General features: G+C 38.4%; 1 protein-coding gene across 20 annotated transcripts in view; it reads right to left on the minus strand.

Moving 5' to 3' along the window:
* SOX6 (SRY-box transcription factor 6) overlaps positions 1-24,130 on the minus strand; it is a 650,826-nt gene that overhangs the window by 24,244 nt on the left and 602,452 nt on the right. The gene's annotated exons all lie outside the window — the stretch shown is intronic.

Genomic DNA, 24,130 nt, shown 5'->3' on the forward strand with positions numbered 1-24,130 from the left:
CCTCAGACCGTTGGAGGGCCGGACTATAAAAAAAACTATGAACAAATCCCTATGCACACTGCACACATCTTATTTTAAAGTAAAAAAGTAAAACAGGAACAAATACAATATTTAAAATAAAGAACAAGTAAATTCAAATCAACAAACTGACCAGTATTTCAATGGGAACTATGCTCCTCTCACTGACCACCAATGAAAGAGGTGCCCCTTCCGGAAGTGCGGCGGGGGCCGGATAAATGGCCTCAGGGGGTTGCATGCGGCCTGTGGGCCGTAGTTTGGGGACCCCTATCCTACATGGTGGATTTTTAGATCCTGGTTTTAATAGATCTCCAATTCCATACCAACAGATTCCCCCAGGTGTAGCACACAGTGCCCTTCTCTCTCCCTCTCAGTCAACTCCACAGCCACAGCATAGCTTCCCCACACTCTTCCATCTCGCTCAACTTTACCTTCTGCCAAGGAACAGGGTTCAGGTTTACCCCAGCAACCGCCCTCCACTGCCCTTGCCCTTTTCTCCCATAGTACATACTGTCTGCATGACACTGGCTCCAAATTAATCACATGACAGAGCTCCAGGACTCAAAAGGGATGCTCTCAGAAATTAATCAAAGCACAGTACATAGCATAACAATACAATTTAAGAAAGGGAAAATAGAAAATGCTCTGGGTCAGACACACATTTCTTTTTTCTCACCTCCTTTTCTTTCTTCTAAAGGGAATCAACTGAAAAAAGAATGGGGATGTTTTAAGCAAAACTAAGGCTGTTGTGTCTATGAACCAGGATTCGGAAAGAAGAAGAGACTCATCCAGGAAGATCGAGGTTTGAAACCATTTTTAAACTGGATTTGAAATCTGACCAGAATCATAATTTTAAGAAAGTATTAAGAGGCCACAAAATCAAAAGAATATTTAGAAAGTGTCCTTTAGTTTCCCCAAACTTTGCTTTATAAAACAAAATGGGTAGTAAATTATTATTGCAACAGTAGAAATAAATATGACCGGATATGTGTCTTTTAAATGCAGAAATTTTAAAATAGAGATTATATATTATGAAAGCCCTTTGAAACAGATAAGGAAAATTCTATAGAATACGATAAAATTGTTTACAAAAGGTATGTTATTAGTCTGAATATCTAAAGCCTAAAATCCACTGTCTGTTCTAATTAACTTTAGAATCTACATGTCAAGTGTGACTTCATACTGCTTCATTCATTTTTGAAAACAACATCAAGTTTAAAAAAAAAAAAAAGCAACTTTATCCTAAAATAGCCAATGTTCTGTGTTGGAATCCAGAATTGTCCTACGGACAAATCCAGAATTGTCTCACAATTCTATGCGGCAGCTTCTTCTACTTTTAATAGCAGAGGAATCATTGGTGAGTTCACTGTTCATGCTATGTCTTCTCATGGAAAGCATTTGGAAGAAGCCTAGAACCACAGCTATGTACCTGAAAACTACTGCTTTTCAGCTGACCTAAGAGTCTCTAGTTACCAGCAAAAGCATTCCTAAGTGACAGTTACTGAAAGGCCAAGAGGTCAACAGCACGACACCAGGCACGCTGGTCCCCTGTACTCCAAGAATTCCTTCTCTCTCCAACTCTGCCGAAGAAGCGTGGATGGATTAATTCATCCTTCATCTCCCATATCACAATTTGTGTAAAGGCAAACATTCAGTTAGATAGAGAGAGATAGTCTATGTGGAGAAAATAGAAATTGTAAAGGCAAAAACCTCTTTAGGTATCTGCGATTTAAATGATTTAAAGAGAAGACAGAAAGTTGAGTTTTCCAGGTGGGTTGGAAAGAGGGCCAGTTTAACTATCACAGCCTATGGCAATGGTCCTAAACTAATCCTACAGAGGCCCCCCTCCTGGGTAAATTCCAAGAGTTATGTGAGTGAATGAGTAAGTGTTTGGTATGTGTTTTTGTATACATAAAGCTCTCACTAAGGAGGAATTCTGGCTAATTCTATAATGTGCCTAGTAATCATTTATCAATGCATTAATTCATCAAACACTTCTGACGCTTTTAGGTGTATCCAGCCTTGTGATTGGGTATACAAAGAATAATAACAGATGTGTCTTGTTTTTAAGAATTTGGTCCAATGAGGGAAACAGATACATAAAGAGAAAATTACAAAACAGTATAAATACTAACAAAAGTAATTTAAAAATACTATGACAGCAGAAGTGAAGCTATTAATGTTATTAGAATGAACAGAGATATATATCAAGAAGGTTTCAGAGAGGAAGTCATGCTTGAATGCATCTTAAAGGAAGAGCAAGAATTTACCAGGCCCTGGTCAGTTGGCTCAGCCGTAGAACATTGGCCCAGCATGTGGAAGTCCCAGGTTCAATTCCCAGTCAGGGCACAGAGAAGTGACCATCTGTTTCTCCACCCTTCTCCCTTCTCTCTCTTCTCACCCCCCCCCCAGTCCACCAGCCATGACTCGAATGGTTCAAGTAAATTTGGCCCCAGGCACTGAGGATGGCTCCATGGCCTCATCTCAGGTGCTAAAATAGCTCAGTTGCCAAGCAACAGAGAAGATGGGCAGAGCATCACCCCAGTGGGGGGAATGCCGGTGGATCCTGGTTGGGGTGCCTGTGGGAGTCTGTCTGCCTTTCTCTCCACCTCTCATTTAATTAAAAAAAAAAAAAGAATTTACCAGCAGGTATGAGTGTGAAAGCATTCCAGGCTGGAGAATCAGTGTGAATAAAGGCACAAAGTTATAGCAAAAGCATAGTAGGATTTAGGGGATAAAAAGCAGCTGGTTATAGCTTGGGCTTATAGAAAAAATAGAAGAACATTAAGAGATGAAATTAGAAAAGTAAGTAGGGGCCAGATTGCTAAATACCTTTGAATGCCAAGCCAAGAATTCTTTAAGGTCATTAAGCAGGGTAGTGACATGAACAAATATGTCCTAGAAGAGGTCAAAATGGAAATTTAATGAGAAACTACCACTGAATAGTCTCAATAATTACTAGTGAATTGATAATAAAGAATAGAGAAAAATAAGGTGAATAAATACCTCCTCAAAAGCCTACTAAAACTTACATTCTGCCAGACAGACTGTGATCCATGTAAAATGTTGGCACAAAAAATTCTCTCCTGGGATTAGTTCTGGTAATGGCAGAATAGCTTATACCAGACTAACCTTCAAGCAGATAATAATTACAAACTCTTAAAAAATATGAAAAAGCAATCATTTGAAGTCACTTGAGATCTACCAAAATTAAGTAGAAACTGGAGAGGATTCAGCCCTAGAAAGAAAGGAATTTCACTGAGTGAGATCCAGGGTTTGACAACTTTTCCATGATGATACTCCCCAGTCTGCCCAGCATCTTGATAATGGGTTCTGACCCATTAATCCAGTTAAGACTGACTTTTGGTATGTGTTGTAACTCTTCTATAAGTTCAATGGGATCAGCAAGTATTTTACCTGCCTCCTAGCACGAAAATTACTGTTCTAAATAGAGGAAGATAATAGAAACCAGAGTTAGTACACTTTATAATCCACAAGGTACATACGTAATAAAAAACAACTAGTTGTTCAAGCAACCAGGAAAATGTGTCCCAGAAACATACAAGCAAAATAGGTCAACAAAAAGAAAAACTGAGATGACTCAGGCAGTGTAATATGTAGACAAGGGCTTTAAAGTAAGCAATATAAATATGTTCAAGGACTTGAAGAAAAAGATTATCATAATGAATGTATAGATAGGGTAAAGCTTAGCATAGAAATAAAAGAAAAAAATAGAAATTTTAGAACTGAAAAGTATACTTGAGATAAAAACTCATTGAATAGGCTTCACAGAGGTTTGGAGTGCAGATAAAGGGTCAGTGAACTTGAAAACACATCGAAAGAAATTATAGTCTCAAAGACATTAAGAAAAAAAGATGAAAAAGTAAACAGAGACTCAACAAGATGTAGAATAACATTAAGTGTCCTAAAATATGTGAAAGTTCCACTAAAAGAGAAGAGAAAGAATCATAATGGAAAATATTTGAAGATTGGTTGAAAATTACCTGAATTGGGTGAGAAACATCAGTTTACAGATTCAAGACATTCAGATAAATGCAGGTAGTATGCAGCCAAACTGCTGAACACCAAAGATAAAGGGAAAATTCGAGAGAAAAGGGGCACATTTACATACAAGAAAACAATAATCCAAATGATAGCTGAATAGAAACAACAAAAAACAGAAGACTATAGAATATCTTTAGAATGCTGAAAGGAGAAATGAAATACATCAATTCAGATTTTACTCAGGGAATATGTTTTAAAATGAATGTAAAATACGTTTTCAAATAAGTAAATGTTAAGAGGATTCTTTTCCTGCAGACCCATACCAAAAGAGATATTCAAGAAAATTATTCAAGATGAACAGAAATGACATCTGATGAAAAAACTTGGATATACAAAAATAAAAGAAGAGCATCAAAAATGATAAATATGTGACTAAAATTTTAAAATTATTTCTTCTCTGGACTTCATTAATAACTGATTATTTAATGTTTTTAAAAGATAAGGGACTATTTAATACAAAACACAACACTGTATTGTGAGATTTATAACAAACAAAGAGGTAAAATATGTGAGAACCATAGCCCATTAGCAAATGGAGAGGAGTAAATGGATTTAAGTTGTTAAGAGTTGCTTTATTTTATGAGAAATGGTAACATTTTAACTGTAAGGATACTCAGTTAAGGATGCATTGTGTATCACCAGAAAATACAACTAAGAAAATACAAAGAGGTAGAGTTAAAATGCCAACAGAGTAATTCAAAAGGAAGACAGAAAAGAGGATTTGGAAGGAGACAGTAAAAAAGATAAGTTGTTGCCACAGCTGGAAGAGGGAGGGACGAATTAATAAGCAGAACACAGAGGAACTTTAGGGCAGTGAAAATATTCGTATAATATCATACTAATGGATACATGTTATTACAAACCTATGGAATGTACAACACTACGAGTGAACCCTAACGTAAACTATGAACTTTGGGTGCTAATGATATATCAAGGGAGGTTCATCATTTGTACCACATGTATCACTCTGGTAGAGGATGTTGATAATGGGAGAGGCTAGACACTTGTGGGGGCATGGAATATATGTGAACCTAAAACTTCTCTAAAAAAATAGAGTCTTTAATGATGATAATAATAATCAAAGAATTCAATTAAAACCAAGAAAGGAAAGGAAAAATATCAGGCCAAAAACTGAGGGGAACAAATAGAAAACAAATAGCAGATGGTAAGACTTAAGCCCATCCAATTCAATAGTTACATTAAATATAAATGAATTAAATAATACTATTCAAATCAGATTTTCAGAATGAATACAGAGTTGAAATAAATGAAATAGAATACAAACACAATAAAGACAATTTGTAAATTGAAGGGTAATTTGAAAAGAGCAATAAAATCAATAAGTCCCTAGTAAGACTGATCAACAGATAGAGTGAAAACAAAAATATCAATAGTTGGATTGAAAAAGGATTTCACTATAAAGAGTACTCACATTATCAAGGGTAATGGAGGGCGAGGGGGACGGTGAGGGAGGGTATAGAGTAGATAATGGTGATGGAAGGAGACTTGACTTTGGGTGATGAACACACGATACAGCCTACAGATGATGTGTTGTGGAATTGTGCATGAAACCTGTGTGGAATATTGTTAACAGTGTCACCCCAATAAATTCAATCCAAAATTTAAAAATTAAAAATAAATAAATAAAATTTTAAAAGGTTAATGAGGGAGTGTTTTGAATAACTTAATTTCATTTAACTTGACAACTTAGATGAAATGAGCACATTCTTGAAAGATAAAAATATATATTCACTCAAAAATAAATAGAAAACTTGGACACTCTTAGAGCCAATAAAGAAATTAGATTTATAACCAATGACGTTGCCACAAAGAAAATTCCAGTCCCAAACGGTTTCAGTGGTAAATTCTTTCAAATAGTTAAGGAAAAAATAAATCTTGAACTAAGAAAGTAGAGGGAGAAAGTGCATTTCTAAATTTATTTCACAAGATATTGGACCCAGACAGAGATTTGAACAAAAATGCAAAAATTGTTAATAAAATATTAGTAAATTAAATCCAGCAATATGAAAAATGGAAAATAAATCAAAGCCAAGAGACTATATCTCAAGAATAGAGAATTAATTTAACATTTGAAATTAGACAATATAATTCTGTATATTAACCAAGCAAAAGGAAAAATCATGACCATTATAATAGATTCAGAAAATGGCTTGGACACAATTGAATTTTCATTCATGTTAAAAACTCTCAGGGAACTAGTAATAAAAGAGAACTTTCTCAGCCTGATAAAGGGCATTTAAGAAAAATCTGCAGGGCATCAGACTTAATAGTGAACTACAAAATCCTTTCCCCCAAGGTGAAGAACAAGTTATGAGGTGTTCAGTCTCGCCATTGCTAATCTTCTGCAAGTAAAGAGATAAAAAAGCATACAAATTGAAAAGAATAAAGAATATTATATATATATATCCATAGATAATATCATTGTTTACACAGAAAATTCTAAGAAATCTATGAAATCATTACTAAAATTAGTAAGTGAATTTAGAGATGTCGCTGTATACAATAAAAAATTATAGAAATCAATTATATTTCTATATACTAGCATCAAAAAAATAGAAAATAGTTTTAAGTTTATTATAAAAGCATCAGAAAATAAAATATTTAGGAATGAATTTAACCAAAATATAGATCAAGACCATGTGCAGAGTCTGACCTGTGGTGGTGCAGTGGATAGAACTTCGACCTGGAAGTGCTGAGGTTGCTGGTTCAAAACCCTGGGCTTGCCTGGTCAAGGCACATATGGGAGTTGATGCTTTCTGCATCCCCCCTTCTCTCTCTCTCTCTCTCTCTGTCCCCCCTCTCTATAATGAATAAATAAAATCTTTAAAAGGCAAACACTTTAAGACCATGTGCAGAAAACAATTTAACATTTGTGAGTTAAATGAAAGAAGACCTATGTAAATAGAGGAATTACACCGATGAGATCAGAAGATTCAATATTTTTAAGATGTAAATTCCTTCTACTTTTATTTATTGATTCAACCTAATCCCAATAAGAATTCTCAAGACACTTATTTAGAAATTAACAGATTGATTTTAAAATTTATATAAAAAATAAAGCATTAAGGACAGCCTAACAAACTTAAAGAAAGTTCAAAGATTCAAACTACCCTATCTCAAAGTGACACTTTCAAACAGTACTTCGTGACACTTTAAAGACGAGAGTAATAAGGACAGTGTGGTATCAGTAAACCATAAACAAACAGAGAAACAGTACAGAGAGTCCAGCACTAAATCCTCACATATATAGTCAACTTTTAATACTATTTTTTAGACCTACAGTATTAAAGTGGGAAATGATAGTTTTATCAACAAATAGTGCTAGAAACAGTGGATAAATATGTGGAAAAAGTATACCTTTATCTCTTATCACATACTACACTCAACAATTAACTTGAGATGAATCATAACAAAACCAAAAGCAACAACTATAATAGTCCTCAGGAAATACACAGGAGAATATTTTAGTGACCCTGGAATAAGCAAGGATTCTTAGATATGGCATTATGAAACACTAAATATATAAGAAAAATGAAAAACTGAAATGAAAATAAAAATGAATTTTATCTAAATTAAGACTCTACTCATCAAAAGTCATTGTTAAGGAAACAGAATGTCAAAGAACAGACTGAGAAACAATAATCATTAGGCACATATCTAACACTTTATATCAAAAATATATAAAGAGCTTCACAAAGAAAAGTAAACAATCTAATTTAAAAATGGGAAAAAGACTTGAACAAATATTTTACAAAAGAAGATATAAGTATAGATATAGGTATGATCAATGAACACATAAAATGTAAATTCTTATCACTAGTAATCCAAAAAATGCAACTTAGAACAACAATGATATACCATATCCCACCCACTAAAATGGCTTCCTGCCTTAAATATTGGTAGGTGTATGGAGCAACCGGCACTCTAAAGTATTGGTGGCAGAAGTGTAAATTGGCATAACCATTTTGGAAAACAATTTGGCAATTTATTATTTTTAAAAAAATCCAGAAATTCTAATCCTAGGTACTCACCCAAAACAAATGAAATTTTTTTTTCAGAAATAGATTTATATAAGAACACCATAGTAGTTTTAGTCATAATAATCAAAGACAGAAAATAACTGGACAGTAAGCAAAGAGTGGTATATCTGTATGATGGGATACCATTCCAAATAAAACTTTTTAACTTAATTTTTTTAAAAAGTAAAATAAAATAATGAAAAGAAAACAGAAACCAAACCAAGAAACAAGAATAATCTTTTCAAAAAGATTCTTTTTTCTGTACACATGAGTGTATGCCATATCAGGCCACTGTGGACTCAAAAAGAAGGTCTTCTTTCCCAAAGAGAGGTATTAAAAAGGGCAAAAAGGCTTATTAATAAAAAGAGACATGAATCTATACCACTGGGTTACTTGACAATCACAGTATTTTAGTCTACTTCAGGCTATCAGCAGAATAGTTGATGTTCTCCTGTGGGATTTTGGAAAGGGTTGGATACATCTGACAGGCCCTTATTTGAGTAGATAGATAATAAACAATAATAGAGTGCATCAGACACAAAATTGTAGAAGATAAAGGAGTTTTAGAAGGGGACATGAACAATTAGGAAATAAAGGTGTTAATATTACACAGGTGAGATTTTTTTTTAACCATGTTTATCCTACCAAATCTATCTTAATATTGTAGAGGCCTAATTCACTATGTTGCAGGCATGGCTGACTGCTAGCTGTCTACGATTGTGGAAGTTCTGCAAACTTCACATTCCTGCTTACTGCCAGAATGTGAACTTCCTTTATAAGAACTCTGCTTGAAATTCAAATTTGATTTCTTCTTGTAAAAAACAAAGCAAAACAAAACAACCAATCTAGCTATCCTACTGATTTACTTGACAGGAAAATACATTTCATGCCTGAACAAGAGCCTTAATCATTAGGGAAGTGATGTGTTCATCTTCTGAGAAGAGGGATGCCAGGGGTGAGGGTATGATTTGCTCTCGATACCTTTTATAAAAGATTACCTAGATGGGTTAGCAAAGAATGGCCTACTGATAGTGTCATCATTAAAAGAAGGCAAATGCAAAATATGGACAGCACAGTTCTTCTGAGCTAGAGGTTGGTGAAAGACTAGAAACCAGGGTGCAGAAACAAAACATGAAGTACCTATGGTACTTTGATTAAGGGGTTATCCCTTCATTTGTCCAATGTAGAGGAAAGCCATCGGCAATTTTTATGTCCCTGCATTTATTTATTTATTTATTTATGTTTAACTTAGTGAGAGGAGGGGAGACCAAGACAGACTCTCACATGTGCCCCAACTGGGATCCACCCAGCAAGCCTGCCAGGGGGCAGTGCTCTGTCCATCTGAGCCCCTTGCTCCATTGCAACTGGAGCCATTTTTTTAGCACCTGAGACAGAGGCCATGGAGCCATCCACAACACCCAGGGCCAACTCACTCTAATCAAGCCATGGCTGTAGAAGGGAAGGAGAAGAGAGAGGGAGAGAGAAGTGAGAGGGGGAGGGATGAGTACTTCTCTTGTATGCCTTGACCAGGAATGGAACCCGGGACATCCACACACCAGCCAACACTCTACCACTGAGCCAACTGGCCAGGGCCCACTTCCCTGCTTTTATCTTAAGGGTCTTTAATCCTACTAAAAACAAATATCCTATTTATTTCAATTATTGAACTTATCCAGACCAAGACATTCAAGGAATAAATCAGATAGATAGATGATAGATAGATAGATAGATAGATAGATAGACTACACATGAAGAAAAAAGCCATTGGGCACTTTGAATTTTGTAGATATGTCACTAATCAGAATACCAAAGTAATTCTTTAAAGAGCAATTTACATTTTTGACTACACTTAAACCAGAGATCAGTTTACAAGATAGGAATACTAAGTACGCTCAATAATTTTGTGTCACATGCCACGGCGTCAGCTCTGACTCCTGCTGACTCTATGAATGAGAGATGCCTACAGTGTCCTGTCCTCAACAACCCTGCTCAGCTCCTGCAGGCTCATGTCTATGACTTCCTTTATGAAGTTAATCCCACTCATATTTGGTCTTCCTCTTTTCCTACTGCCACTGATTTTTCCCAGCATTGTCATCTTTTCCAAATAACCCTGCCTTCTCATGATGTGCCCAAAGTACAACAGCTTTGGTTTTGTCATTTTTTACATATAGTAATATTTGCAAAGTGCTTTCAGTAAATACATTATCTTCTTAATCCTTCTCTATAGTCCTTTAAAATGGGAAGGCAGGTAGATATATTTGTCCCATTTTATAAATAAAGAAACCAAAGCTCAGATATTTATACTATTTTCCTTTTACATAAATAGTTGCTAATACTATACTGCTACCAAGAAGCAGAGCCAGATCTAGAACCTGGGTCTAACTTTCAGCCTGGTGCATTTCTCCTGCATCAAAGCTACCGCAGTCACTCACTATTCAGTGATCTGAAATAAGTCTGAATTTCAAAGTCCACTGTTACTTGCCTGGAACATTACTTTCCCCTGTGAGGATGTCATTTCCCTGCACAGCTAAGCACATCAGAGGAGCCCATTAACAGTTATGAAGTTCATGCCACTATCTAATTGGTCACTGAAATACTGCTCCACCGAAGATGCAAGAGCATGCAAAGAAAGCACTAAGGATTACAATTATAGCAGGGGTTAAAATGATGCTAAATTAATGCGTTCCTTGTTTGCAGTATGATGAGCAAGTGTTATTGTGGATAAAGCTTCTATTTTATTTTTCCCCATTGGAAACTCCATTCTCTTAAAAAATCAACAAGAAGAACCAAAAGGGAATTCCCTAAGGTCAGCTCTAAGGAAACATAAACCTCTAATTCAATAACTCTGCTACTGCTCTGAAAAAAGGGCTTTATTATTGCAACATCCATATGGAGCCAATTGGACATTAATGACTAATCAATCCCTCCCCTTTCTATTCTACTTAAAGTGTCACAAACCATGTTTAGATTAGCCCATTTCCTGCTTAGGATTGCTCAAGATGTCTTTTGTTCTTTCAGGACCAGCCTGATGGAGGCAGCTTAAACAAACACACGACCGGAGTGGCGCAGGAGTTATAAAGTGCCATATGTGAATGAACAAAGGGGCTATACTAAAGCCTTTTGTGGTATTTGTTAATGTTTTTCATCTGAGCTTAAAAAGGCTTAATGACTTTGTGGTGAGCTGATGCATGTGGCTCGTGGCTTTGCAAAACGAAGGAAATTCTAACCAGTGATATACCGGTCTGTATTTTCAAGAGTCTCCTGCTTTCAGTTTCAGGGCCTGTGTTTACTTTTTTTTTTTTTTTCAATTCTCAAGTTATATTTGCTTTACACAGATAGCTAAACAGAGCCCTTTATCTTGTTTCAACTATAGGATCCAAGGGCAACTGGGACAACTTATGTGATTCTTTCTTTTAATGACCTGAAAGTAAGAGAGAATATCAAATATTCCATTTATTATCTATTTGGTATTTGTATCCACAAGAGGAAGGCTTACAAGCTGTTGAACCAGGCATTCATGTTTGAACCAGAGACTACTATGGATGAAATAAGACAATAGGTCTGGCTTCCTAAGTTTTAAGGAGAACCCGGCTCTGATTCAAGCCGATTCCCTGGGAGAAAACAGAGGCTGGTGAAAAGCTGGCAGACTAAATAATTCATGTTGTGCAGCAGCTTCTGGCTTCATCCACCTCAACACACTACCATAGGCTCTCTGTGAAATTAAGACACACAAACTAAGATGAAGCAGGGCTCAGCATTATCAAAGTTAGTGAAAAAGATACTGCTAAATCCATCCTCTTGTTTCCATCCTCATAACTCACCGACTGCCTTGGCCTCACTGTCTCTGCTGGAGGGACTTGCCTTCTAGCCGATATTCCACTTCCAGTGTTGAGGCCCCTGTCCCCACTTGAATATCTCTTTCTAATTTCAGACAAAGTGATCCGTCACAAATGTAATTCTGACCAAACACTCCTATATTTAAAAGTCTTCGATGGCTCCCTAATGCCTAAAAAATAAAGTCCAAACACCTTAGTATGTATGGTACACAAAGGTCTCCATGACATGCTTTCTACCCACGTCTTCAGTTCCATCTTTGGCTACTCTACTTATATTTTGTTGTCGTTGTTTTATAATACTAAACAACTTCTAATTCTTTATGCAGTATGTTGTTTCATACTAAGAATTTGTGCTTTCCCTTTTCCTGGAATTTCCTGTCCACCTAGCAATCACCCATTCATCCTCTCCAGGAAGTCTGCCCTAGCTGGTCGGGTTGGGCTAAGTATTTTAGGCTCCCACAGTATATATACCGTGCCTACCTGTACTTTAATATGCTCTATATTTTATTCAGATTACCTAAGGAATGTGTTTACTTTCCTCATTAGACTGTGCATCCCAAGAAGGCAGGGACCGCATTGTGTTTTAACTGTAACTGCCTCCTCTGGGTCTGGTACACAAACTGGCAGAAGGTAAGTATTCAAATGTCACAGTAGACAGCAAGGGACAGCTTTGACAGCAAGAATTTTAGAGGCAGATTCAGATGTCTGTGTTACATTAGAACCTGGGTATTTTTAAAATCAGATTTTGTATACATCTTGTTTTATTTCTAATATTCTATTAAACACTTTGCTTACTTAAGCCTTCTGTAAAGAAAATTGGCTTTGATGGGAAATTGTACTCATAGTTGTTTGGGGTTCAGAGATCTTGCTTCTAATCTTACTTCTTTTATTGAGTTGTTAACTACACAATTTTGAGATCCCGGCCTCCCTAATTCTGGGGAAATCTTGAAAGGATGGTGTTGGGCAAATGAGTTTGTAAAATTTGTGTTATTTGAGTTTGTTCACTTTTTTTTTTTTTTTTTTGTATTTTTCTGAAGCTGGAAACAGGGAGAGACAGTCAGACAGACTCCCGCATGCGCCCGACTGGGATCCACCCGGCACACCCACCAGGGGCGACGCTCTGCCCACCAGGGGGCGATGCTCTGCCCCTCCGGGGCATCGCTCTGCCATGACCAAAGCCACTCTAGCTCCTGGGGCAGAGGCCAAGGAGTCATCCCCAGTGCCCGGGCCATCTTTGCCCCAATGGAGCCTTGGCTGCGGGAGGGGAAGAGAGAGACAGAGAGGGGGGGGGGTGGAGAAGCAGATGGGCGCTTCTCCTATGTGCCCTGTCCGGGAATCGAACCTGGGTCCCCCGCACACCAGGCCGACGCTCTACCGCTGAGCCAACCGGCCAGGGCCTGAGTTTGTTCACTTTTATTATTTAAAATGGTGCTGAGTAGTGTCAGGTATGTGATCTGTGATATTGCAAATTACCTTCCTGCTTGGGAAGGGCCATTGTAATGCTAATGTGTGCTGGAGGAGAGATTTTGGCACCAGAAAAGTTTTAAAAGGAGAGAAGAAGAAGAAGAAGGAGAGAAGAGCCAAGATGGCGGGGAAAGAGATAGAAGCCAGTTTTGCAGAGTAAGAATCCATGTTGGCAGATGGGGAACCAGAGGTGAGGGGCTTTGGGACTGGTGAGGTCTTTAATTCTAGGAGAAACTGGAGAAGATTCTCTTGGTTGTGGAACCGAATAATGTATCAGTGGCTTTGTGAGCTCTGAATGAAGAGGGAAGAGTTTTTCCTGGTGTGTGTTGTTTGTCGGCCTGTACAAATCTTGAATAAAGGAATGGCCCACCATTTTTTGGCTGCACTGTTTCTTTACTGTCTGTCCGAATCTAATGGGAACCTACATATGAATGGCCACAACAGCAGCGACTACTGGTAGTAGAGATGGTAAGGCAAGTGTAAGCTTTTTTGAAAATATTAAATCTGAAAGTTATCGCAATGCTGTAGAATGTATATAAATATATACAACTGAAGCATGTAATCAAACAGGAATGTGCTGGGACCTTCTCTAGATACCAGAGACATTTTTAGATAAAACATGTTCATAAAATTAGACACGTTTAATGTGAAAGGAACACTAAAGATGATCTAAACTGAGGTTTGGAGAACTTAAATTGTCCAAGTCTCACAGGTAATAGATGGAAAAATCACAATGAACTCAAATGTAACTATCCTCAAAGTCTTACATTAGTCATCAAAAATATTTTTTTTCAAAATAAAATTTTTAAATGATCAGCTGAATTATTTCGATGACATTGAGACTTAGCTTTAAAAAGTTTATCAAATTAATTGGTCTCTTTTCTTCATTTCATGTCATTTGTTCTAGGGCAGGGGTCCCCAAACTATGGCCCACAGGCCTCATGTTGTCCCCTGAGGCCATTTATCGGCCCCGCTGCACTTCTGGAAGGGGCACCTCTTTCATTGGTGGTCAGTGAGAGAAATGCAGGATGCATCGCATCCTGTGCTCCTGGAGTACTGTATTTGGCGGCGCCGCAAAGCATGGTGTTGCTCATGTACAGTACTATTTCCGGTGACACGGGACGCACGCATCATGGCTCCAAAGCATGTCATATCACTTGTTATGGCTAGCAGTGACAAATATGGAACCGGACATTGACCATCTCATTAGCCAAAAGCAGGCCCATAGTTCCCATTGAAATACTGGTCAGTTTGTTGATTTAAATTTACTTGTTCTTTATTTTAAATATTGTATTTTTCCCGTTTTGTTTTTTTACTTTAAAATAAGATATGTGCAGTGTGCATAGGAATTTGTTCATAGTTTTTTCTTATAGTCTGGCCCTCCAATGGTCTGAGGGACAGTGAACTGGCTCCCTGTGTAAAAAGTTTGGGGACCCCTGTTGTATGGATTCTGCCTTTAATTAGAATGAGATGTAGATCAATTGTGCAGTAGAAACTAATTTTTTTATTAGGTCAGTGATATGGAAATATACAATATCAAATAGAGATGGCTTAAGGATTTGGGGTAATCAACACAATTTTATGCTCCACCAAAACATTTTGCCCTGAGAATCTGGTGAAAGTCAGTATTTAGAAGGTACTAATATGTGTATGGTTTGAAAGATATTTTTTTAAATCTTACAAATTTTTACTTTTCATTATTTTTTTTTATTTAAAAAAAATCAACAGGGAAAAGCTACTCCAACAAAGGCAACCAACTTCATCAGCACATTTTGGAGAAAAACGGGAGTCAGTATGGCTCAGATGCTAAGTAGTTAGATCTGGATTTGAATTGTCGATTAGACATTGCCCAAGTAACTTTGGGTAAATTATTTTTCTTCTCTGAACTGTAGTTTTATCTCCTTATAATAATTTCTACCTGGCATGATCCTTGTGAGACTTAAATGGGAATGTAAATTTCCTAGCACAGTGATTAGAATCCAGTAGCTCTTCACTAAGTAATTGCCCTTAGAAATAGCAGCAACAGTAATGGCAAGAGAAGTAGTAGAATGTCTATTCCAGCACCAAGAACACAGCAGTTAGTTAGCTTATACATATTTGCTCCCTTTCTAGTCTTTCTGCATACCTGGGTGATGTTTCCTGTACTGCACAGTCCTGCTCACAAGGGTAATTATAAAATGAACTCACAAGTTTTGGGGGAGTGTAATTTACTACCTACTGGAGCCTCTTTTCTGTCCAAAATCTAAAAATATATATTAAAAGGGTCTCTATGCTATAGAACTAAAATGCATTCACCATACATGAATAAGACCCAACTGAAAAATACCATCTCAAATCTCCACACTTCCTACATGTGGGAACTGGAACCAGACTTCCTTGGTCAGTCTGAGCCAACAGCAACAACAACAACAAACAGCCATTATCTTGTAAATTTATGGATTAGCTTTGTATGAAGGATTTGTTAGAATAGCAAAGGATTAGGATTATTGACTATGAGACAGTAACAAATGAAGGCAAGGAAGTTTCAGGCAGGTTGACAGCTGTTTTTTCCTCCCCTACTAACAGTTCTGCAACTCGGCAGCACGGAGCAGCTATCATCCTTTCCCATTTTGTCCTATGCAGGATCAGCCTCCCCGGTGAAAAGTGGGCTTATTATACTGAAAGCAGCATGAAGTATTGCTCTGCCCTGAAAGTATACATACCTATGTGTATATATACACACATATATACATATATACACACATATATAAAGCAGTAAGCTGAAATTTATATTTTTAGTATAAATTTTAAATGATTGAATATATTGAAATTCCTTATTAAATTTTAGTTCAGAGTTACTTTTACAGCTCAGGCCTATATGCAGCAGTCTACAATACAATGCAAATGCCAATGGCTTCTTGACTTTTTGGAATAAGTTAGAAGCACAGTTATTAGAACTTGGAAAGAAGGGGAAAAGAGGTTGGCCTCAAATCTAATCCTGACCTTAAGCAGAGAGAATTTAAAGAGCTCTCCAAATTGTCATGATGTTCTTTACATCCCAACAACCTCAGGATGACTTGAGTACCGCAGCCTGCAGTGGGAAATAAAGTGGCTCTTGCTGCCAAGAGAGGAGGGTGCCAGGACAGGAACTAGATGAGGTCCACACCTCGAAGGCTATGCAGTCAGTCAAACATGGACATAGACCTTGTTGGTCAAAGAAGTTTGTAAAATATGATTTTTATGTTGGCTCGATTATAGTTTGCATTGGGGGCTGGGTAACGCCAGGTATATGTAGTCTGTGAAATCGCAAATTACCTTCCTGCATGGAAAGGGCCATTCTTTTGCTAATGTTTGCTGGAGGAGAGGTTTTTCGGCCAGAAAGTTTTGAAAAGAGAGAGAAGGAAGAGGCAGAAAGAAGCCATGTTTACAGAGTGAGTGCAGAGACAATGCAGAGTACTGAAGAAAGAAGCCATGTTGGCACGGAAAGAGAAGGTGTACAGATGGGGAACCAGAGTGAGGGGCTTTGTGAGCTCCCCTAAGATTAGGGGGGCCTTTGATTCTAGGAGAAACTGGAGAAGATTCTCCTGGTTGTGGAACCAGAGAATGTGTCAGCGGCTTTGGGAGCCTTGAGTGAAAGGGAAGTGTTTTCCCTGCCTGTTTGCTCATCAGCCGGTGCGAGACTTTAATAAAGGAATGGCCCACCAGTTTTTGGCTGCATTGTTTCTTTACCATCTGGCCGAATCCAGTGAGAACCTATGTGCATGGCCACGATGGCGGCCACGACTACTGGCCATACAGACCTCTGTCTGCGAGGGTTCATTCTAATGTGTTGGTATGTGAAGCAGGCATCCATACTGCTGAGGCAGCATGGACTGATTTTACAGTTCCACTGGGAACAAATGTTGGCTGCTCTTGTCTTGGGTCTAATTTTCATGGTAGATGATGTGAATCTTTTGTTGCCCAGTTGCTGCAGCAATATGGGAAAGTACTTCTGTGTGATTCAGCAATGGCACGGGCAAGCATTTCTTCTCCAGTGTAGAGAATATTCAGTTAGAAAATAGGGTGTGTGTGTGTGTGTGTGTGTGTGTGTGTGTGTGTGTGGTGTGATTATATACACGGTCACTGCCACATCTTTATAGAGAAGGCAGTCCAACAAAAAACCAGCTATTGCACAGGGCTAGATTCCTCCCTAAAGAGACTCTGGGTCTTTGATTAGGTTTTCAAGCTTAAGCAACTCCGAGAAGCAGACTGAGTTCCCTTTATGGAGTATTAGGGGATGGAGTCATACAAGAATCTTGACATTTCACGCTCTTGCCCCATCAGGACTATCCATCACTTGGAGAGTTCAATGGAAATTGTTTTCTACCAACATTAAAAGTTATTTGGGAGCTTTTAAGACACAGCAAATATATATCTTTAAGAGAAGTTTATTTGCTTGTTTAAGAGAGCTGCACTTTATATGTAGTGCTGATATAAACTGGTGCACAGGATCCTCTAAAACTGTTTATATCCACAGTAAAATACATTTTTGTGATGCTCATACAACAGAGTTAGTCCAGAGCCAAGGGCTTTGTGAACTCTGCTTATCTCCCAGCCCATGTGGCTGTCACTCGGTTTTCATCATGTCCTGGGTCCCTCTGGCTACCCATCCTGGCTTCAGACCGTAGCCTCCTGGTTCCATAGAGACTGCTTTGCCTACTCCTTTCTCTGACATGCCTGGAAACACTGCTTTCGGCAGTCGCCAGAAGGGGCCAGATCCTTAAGCCCACAGCACAGCTCTGGTTAGACCTCCCTTCCAATTCACCTGGCTACACTCTTTTATCGTGAATAATTCCCCACCTTTTATTCCTGGTATATACTCTAGTACTTGGATACCTTCTTGGGCAAAGACATCTCACCCCTGGTATATTTCTATATTGATTTCATTTATTTTATTGACCTAGAGGTAAATGCTTTTAATTACCTGGAAATAAAATAAGAGAGTTAAAAAAAAAAAAGACTGTCAACTAGAAATCATCTAGATCAACTCCCTCACCTACAGATGAGAAAATTCATGGAAAAAAAGTAACTTGCTTAGGGTGAAACAACTAGAATTTAAGTCTTCTAGGCCTTAAGCAAATATCTGAGGGGTGTCATATGGGAAATGATAATGTCTATTTTGTTGGAATCCAGAGATCAGACTAGAAGCAATGGGTAGAATAACAAGGAAGCAGAGGCAAATCTGAGCTACAAATAACACAAAATTAATCATCAAAACTGGAATGAGCTTCTCAGGAAGTAGTCTGTTTTCCATCATTAGACTATTAGAAGCATTTGAACAGAAGTAAGATGAACACTTGTCTGGAATATAAGAAAAGGATTTCTTGGCTGGAATTAAAAATTAGATGATGTCTTTCTGTTATTGTGAGTCTGAGGCTTTAAGTGTTGCAATGTGAAGCACTGTATTCTGGTGGGCTGGAGCTAATAATGGCCTTTACATTCCAAAGTGTAAACTGCATCCCTTAAAATCCTGCCCTAGATTATCCTCCACTTGCCTCTGCTGCCTTGGATGAGCCTGTATCATCCAGTCAATCTCTCTTTTTCTACCATGAGTAAGGATCCAGGGAAGGGAAAGGAAATAAAAAAAGCTTCAAAGAGTTCCCAGAGGATGGATCAAAGGGTAAGCAGGATTTGCACAAGAAGACTTTCATATTAAATGGTGTATTTTTAAGGAAAAAGAGGAGAACTTGCAGTCTCTGTTATTTGTCTATAAACAGAGAGCTTAGGTTGACAATAACAAAGTTATTCTGAAATATAAAACTTAGAAGCAATCAGAAGTTCACAAAAAAAATGAAGCTTTCAGAAAGGTTATAGCTATCTTGGCTGGGATCCAATTCACAAATTCAGTACTAATCTATAAAACCCTTCTAAGCAAATCTGAGAATCTGAGAGCAACAGCTCTAAAAGTAGCTATTCTTGGTATACATGTCCTTTTCCATTCAAATCAATGCAAGATTTTAATACATGGAGGACAACACCATTACAGTTCTAAGCCAGGGGCCGAAATCTGGTCAGTGATAGTCTCATTCGGAGTCCGTCCCTTTCAGAGCTCATACTGCACTGCTTCCATCAAAATGAGGTACAGCCTTCCTTCTGAGGTGAGGTGCATTACTGAATCTGAGAATTATAGTAGGAGTAACAGAATGTTTTCTTATCCAAACTATTCTGCAAAACAAAACAGAACCAAAAAGGAGAAAAGCATCCCTCTAGAGCAGGGGTCCCCAAACTTTTTACACAGGGGGTCAGTTCACTGTCCCTCAGACTGTTGGAGGGCCAGACTATAAAAAAACTATGAACAAATCCCTGTGCACATTGCACATATCTTATTTTAAAGTAAAAAAACAAAACGGGAACAAATACAATATTTAAAATAAAGAACGAGTAAATTTAAATCAACAAACTGACGAGTATTTCAATGGGAACTATGCTCCTCTCACTGACCACCAATGAAAGAGGTGCCCCTTCTGGAAGTGCGGTGGGGGCCAGATAAATGGCCTCAGGGGGCCGCATGCGGCCCGTGGGCCGTAGTTTGGGGACCCCTGCTCTAGAGACTCCAGTTATGAGAGAGAGAAAAAAACAGGATAGAAAGAATATATAAAAGAAGGTAAGCCACAGTTGACATTGTTGGTGAAAGAGACGAGGGAGTGGGGAGGGGCCATCTGTGAAAGGCAGCTGGGAAAAGCTACTGACTCAATCTTCTCATCAACAAAAAGGAAAGATCAAGGGACTGGGGAGCCTGTCTCAGCAAGTGGCATATACACACCCTCGAAGGCACTGACCTCCTCTTCGATTTCTCTGAAATAAACGACACAGAGGTTATTGTGGAAAGACCACCTTTCTTATAAGAAACACACTGTGTGTTTTCTGAAGACCCTACTAACAATCTTGGATTTGGAAGGGACCTTAGAGAAACGCAATTCAACACACCTCTTTGAAAAGACAAAAAGCTTAAACCCAGAGGAATTAGTTCCTTGTTTGCCATCATTCAGCAAAAGAGCTCAATCCAGATTTTCCGATAACCAGAACATAACACTCTCTACTGTGCTTTGCAACCTTGAAATGAAGAGAGTTGGGAGAATGCCTCAGGAGAACAAGGAGAGGGGAAATGCCAGATGAAAAGTCCATAAGAACGTTAAACAGCTGTTCATCATTCTTAATACATGGTGACGGACTCAGCGAATGGAGTTCTCCGTTCCTTCTGTGTCCGATATCAGAGCTAACAAATTCTGTGCGCTCAGTGCACATGAAGCCTTCAACTTCTCTGAAGAATAACGAGACCTTCAACGTGTTTCCTAAGCCCCCAGTACCAACGAATCTGTAGGTTTATAAATATCACGTTGAACAAGAAATGCTGTCTTGTCATATTCACGCCAAATAACAGCTGGACTTTAAAAATAAAATTTTGAAGACATTTGCCTTTTATATTTTTAATTTCTGTTTCCCTGGCTTATCGTTTTGTCATTTGATTTTGATGAGTGGTTAATACACATGCACAGCTGCCTGTTTGGTGACCTCTCTCCCCCTTGCTGCTTCTATGCTCAGAGCTACGGAGCAGGTCTCCAAGTTGCTTACTAAGTGATATTGATATTTTCATGACTGGCAGACGTTTTCCAGGGAAGCCCGGCTGGGACAAGGTCTGGTCTCCGAGGCTGACTCCCGTTAGTCACCTCAGAAGCCCCACAGAAGGATGGGGCAGAAGTGGAGGGAGGGCATGGCCCCTCAAGACTGCCGTTCTGCGTTACTCACGATAACCATGACACGGAATGAACTTAAGTGCACATCGACAGATGAACGGATGAAGAAAATGTGATAAAGGTACAGGGGAATGTTACTCATTCATAAAAAAGAAAATCTTCCCATTTGCAACAACATGATAATCCTTGAAGGCACCATGTAACATCAAATAAGGCAGACAGAAAAAGATACATACTGTATGATTTCACTTATATATATATATGGAATTGAAAAAGGCCAAACTCGCAGAATCAGAAAGTAGAATGGTGGTTGCCAAGGATGGCGGGTAGGGAGAGAGAACAGCTGTTGGTCAAAGGGTACAAACTTTTAGTTGTAAGATGAATAAGCTCTGGGGTCTAATGTACAGTGTGGCCACTACAGTTAACAATATTGCATTACACATAGGAAAGTTGTTAAGGGAGTAGATCCTAAATTTTCTCATCAATATAATAATAGCAGTTGTTATGTTCGGTGACAGATGTGTTGTCTAACCTTATTGTGGTAATCATTTTTCATTATACATATGTATAAAATCACCACATTGTACACTTTAAATTTACACAGGTTATATATATATCAATTATATCACAATAAAAACTGAAAAAAAAGGTGTGTTTTTTTTCTGTTGCAAAGAAGAGGAAACATGATGTGATCGTGTATGGACTGTGAAGGGATGACATCCTGATCTGGAGCCACAAAACTCAAAACTCACTTGTCACATGAACTATGACCTAAGTGGCTTCCACTCCGAATCTCTGGGGGACGCGGAGGAGTCTGATCTGTTCAGCACTTTTCTCAATGATAAGTACATCTGTCTGTCTGCCTGCATGTACGTTTTCTTCTTCATCTTCTGTCTTCCTGCGCTAGACTAGAAACTCCAAGATGGCAGGGACATATCTGCTTTGTCGCCTTTAGTTTATCCAGTGTCCAGTTTGGGGACTGGCATACAGTATCTACTCCAGAAATACTTGTTTGCTTGCTTGCTTTTTAAGACCACAAACTGAGAGAAAAGTTTATAAATTTTTTAGTTATTCTTTCACTTCAGTCCCTGATTACTCTTCCTGCATAGGGAAAGGAGCAAAGTGGAGCAAGTATTATGTGTACCTGTTATCTATTCTGACTTTAATAGGAACTGTAACTCCAGCAGGCTTTGCAATCAGCTCACAGTTGAACAAATGCCAGGAAATCTCCTGAAGTCAGCAGAAGGCTGCTACCCATCCCAACAGTCCTCACAAAGGCATCGCACTTCTGTCGCTGTTAGAACATGTAATCTGACTCCATTCATGAACTCACAGTCCCCCAAAGCACATGAGGTCTCAATGGCAACTCTGGGCAAGCTGCTGAAGGGAGGTTTGCACACGTTCCCTAAGCTCCTGGGCCACTGTAGCCCTTCTGCTATTACACTCACCAGGCACTGCTGCTCTGTGTGACAGAGTAACACGAGAGCTGGTGGATGGCATGACTTGCTATATTTAGGGGAGAGGAAATGGGCCATTCTGAGGAAGGTCACATGAAGTTTGTTCAGAAAAATGAAGGCAGCACATATGTATCTGTATATACAGGGCATGCAATGGAGCACACAACTGAGGCGCTTGGGCACTGCAGCCAGGCGGCCTGGGCTCAACTCCCAACTCGGCACTTATTAGCTGATGGCCAGGGGCAAGTTACCTAATCACTTTCAGCCTTATTTGCTCATCTATCAAATGGAAATAATAATACCTTCTTCACAGAGTTGTATGAGCTTTAAATTTAAAAATAAAGTGTGTAAAAAACTTAGCACATTCTCTGGCATATAAGTGATTGATAAATGCCCCCCCCCCAAAAAAAAAGTAACCAGGAAGTTGGTTTGAATTCCAACTATCTGGTTTTGAATAGAATTTCCAAAGATATTTCTATACAATATGTTTTTCAACAATTAAGTTTTTCACATTTTCTTTTTATAATCGTTATAAATTACCATAATTTTTAACTTACCAAGAACATATCATCAGCTATATTATTAGCACTACTAAGAAATAACTTACTGTATGTACACCCATTATACAGTTAAAAAACCAAATGCAGAAGGATAAATGACAGATTAAGAAACCTCTGTTAGAATAAAGATAAGGATATAATTCTGCAACTCCTAGTCTATTGAATAAATGAACAGACTGAATTTTTCAAAGTGATGGAAAATACTATTTCACTGTGTATGGTCAAGGATTTAGTTACTTTATAGTACAATCTCCCAAGCAAATTGAGATGGGCCAGACCTATTATTGGTTCCCTTGGCCAAGGAACCCCAATCCTCACCAGAGGAAAACTTGTGCTTCTAAGTGCCTATAAAAATGCAAAAGTCAATGGGCTGTCGGTACATATTCTCATAGAAGACAGTAAGTATATTTCTGGTTTTGAGGCTTTATCTCTCCCTCTTCCTCCTCTTTCTCCTCCTCCTCCTCTTCTTTCCTTCTCCACCCCCACCCCCTGCACACATACACATACACTAATCAAAGTTTACTTTAATACCTTGTCCCCAGGATTATCATTAAACATTAGTCTCTCCAACCGGTATGAAAAATCTGCCTTCTGCAAACTCTCTGTAGTGCTTCCTAATGTCTGACAACACCCACGTTGGCGCTCATGCCAGGGATTTCCGAACTGCCTGGGATGGCCAGGAGCTGTCACTGGAAGCTATGCCCAGTTCAGACGCTGCTGTGAAATGTCTTCATACGTTTTCAGGGGATTAGGGTCCTGGAAGAAATACTGCCAGTAAAATGGATAATAGAAGAATTCTTCCCCTGAAGCTAAAAGAAGGACTTGAGCTGGGACCCAAGATAGGTGAAGTATTGTGTTACTCTAAAGAGAACAAATTAATCTTCCCTGACTGTTGGGAGGGATTCTGCCAAAGGAACAACTAACGGGAAAACCAGTCCCTACTCTGTGATGACACAGTAAATAACCGGGCAGCATTAC

Source organism: Saccopteryx bilineata, chromosome 1 (genome assembly GCF_036850765.1).
Source record: "Saccopteryx bilineata isolate mSacBil1 chromosome 1, mSacBil1_pri_phased_curated, whole genome shotgun sequence".
Taxonomy (NCBI): domain Eukaryota; kingdom Metazoa; phylum Chordata; class Mammalia; order Chiroptera; family Emballonuridae; genus Saccopteryx; species Saccopteryx bilineata.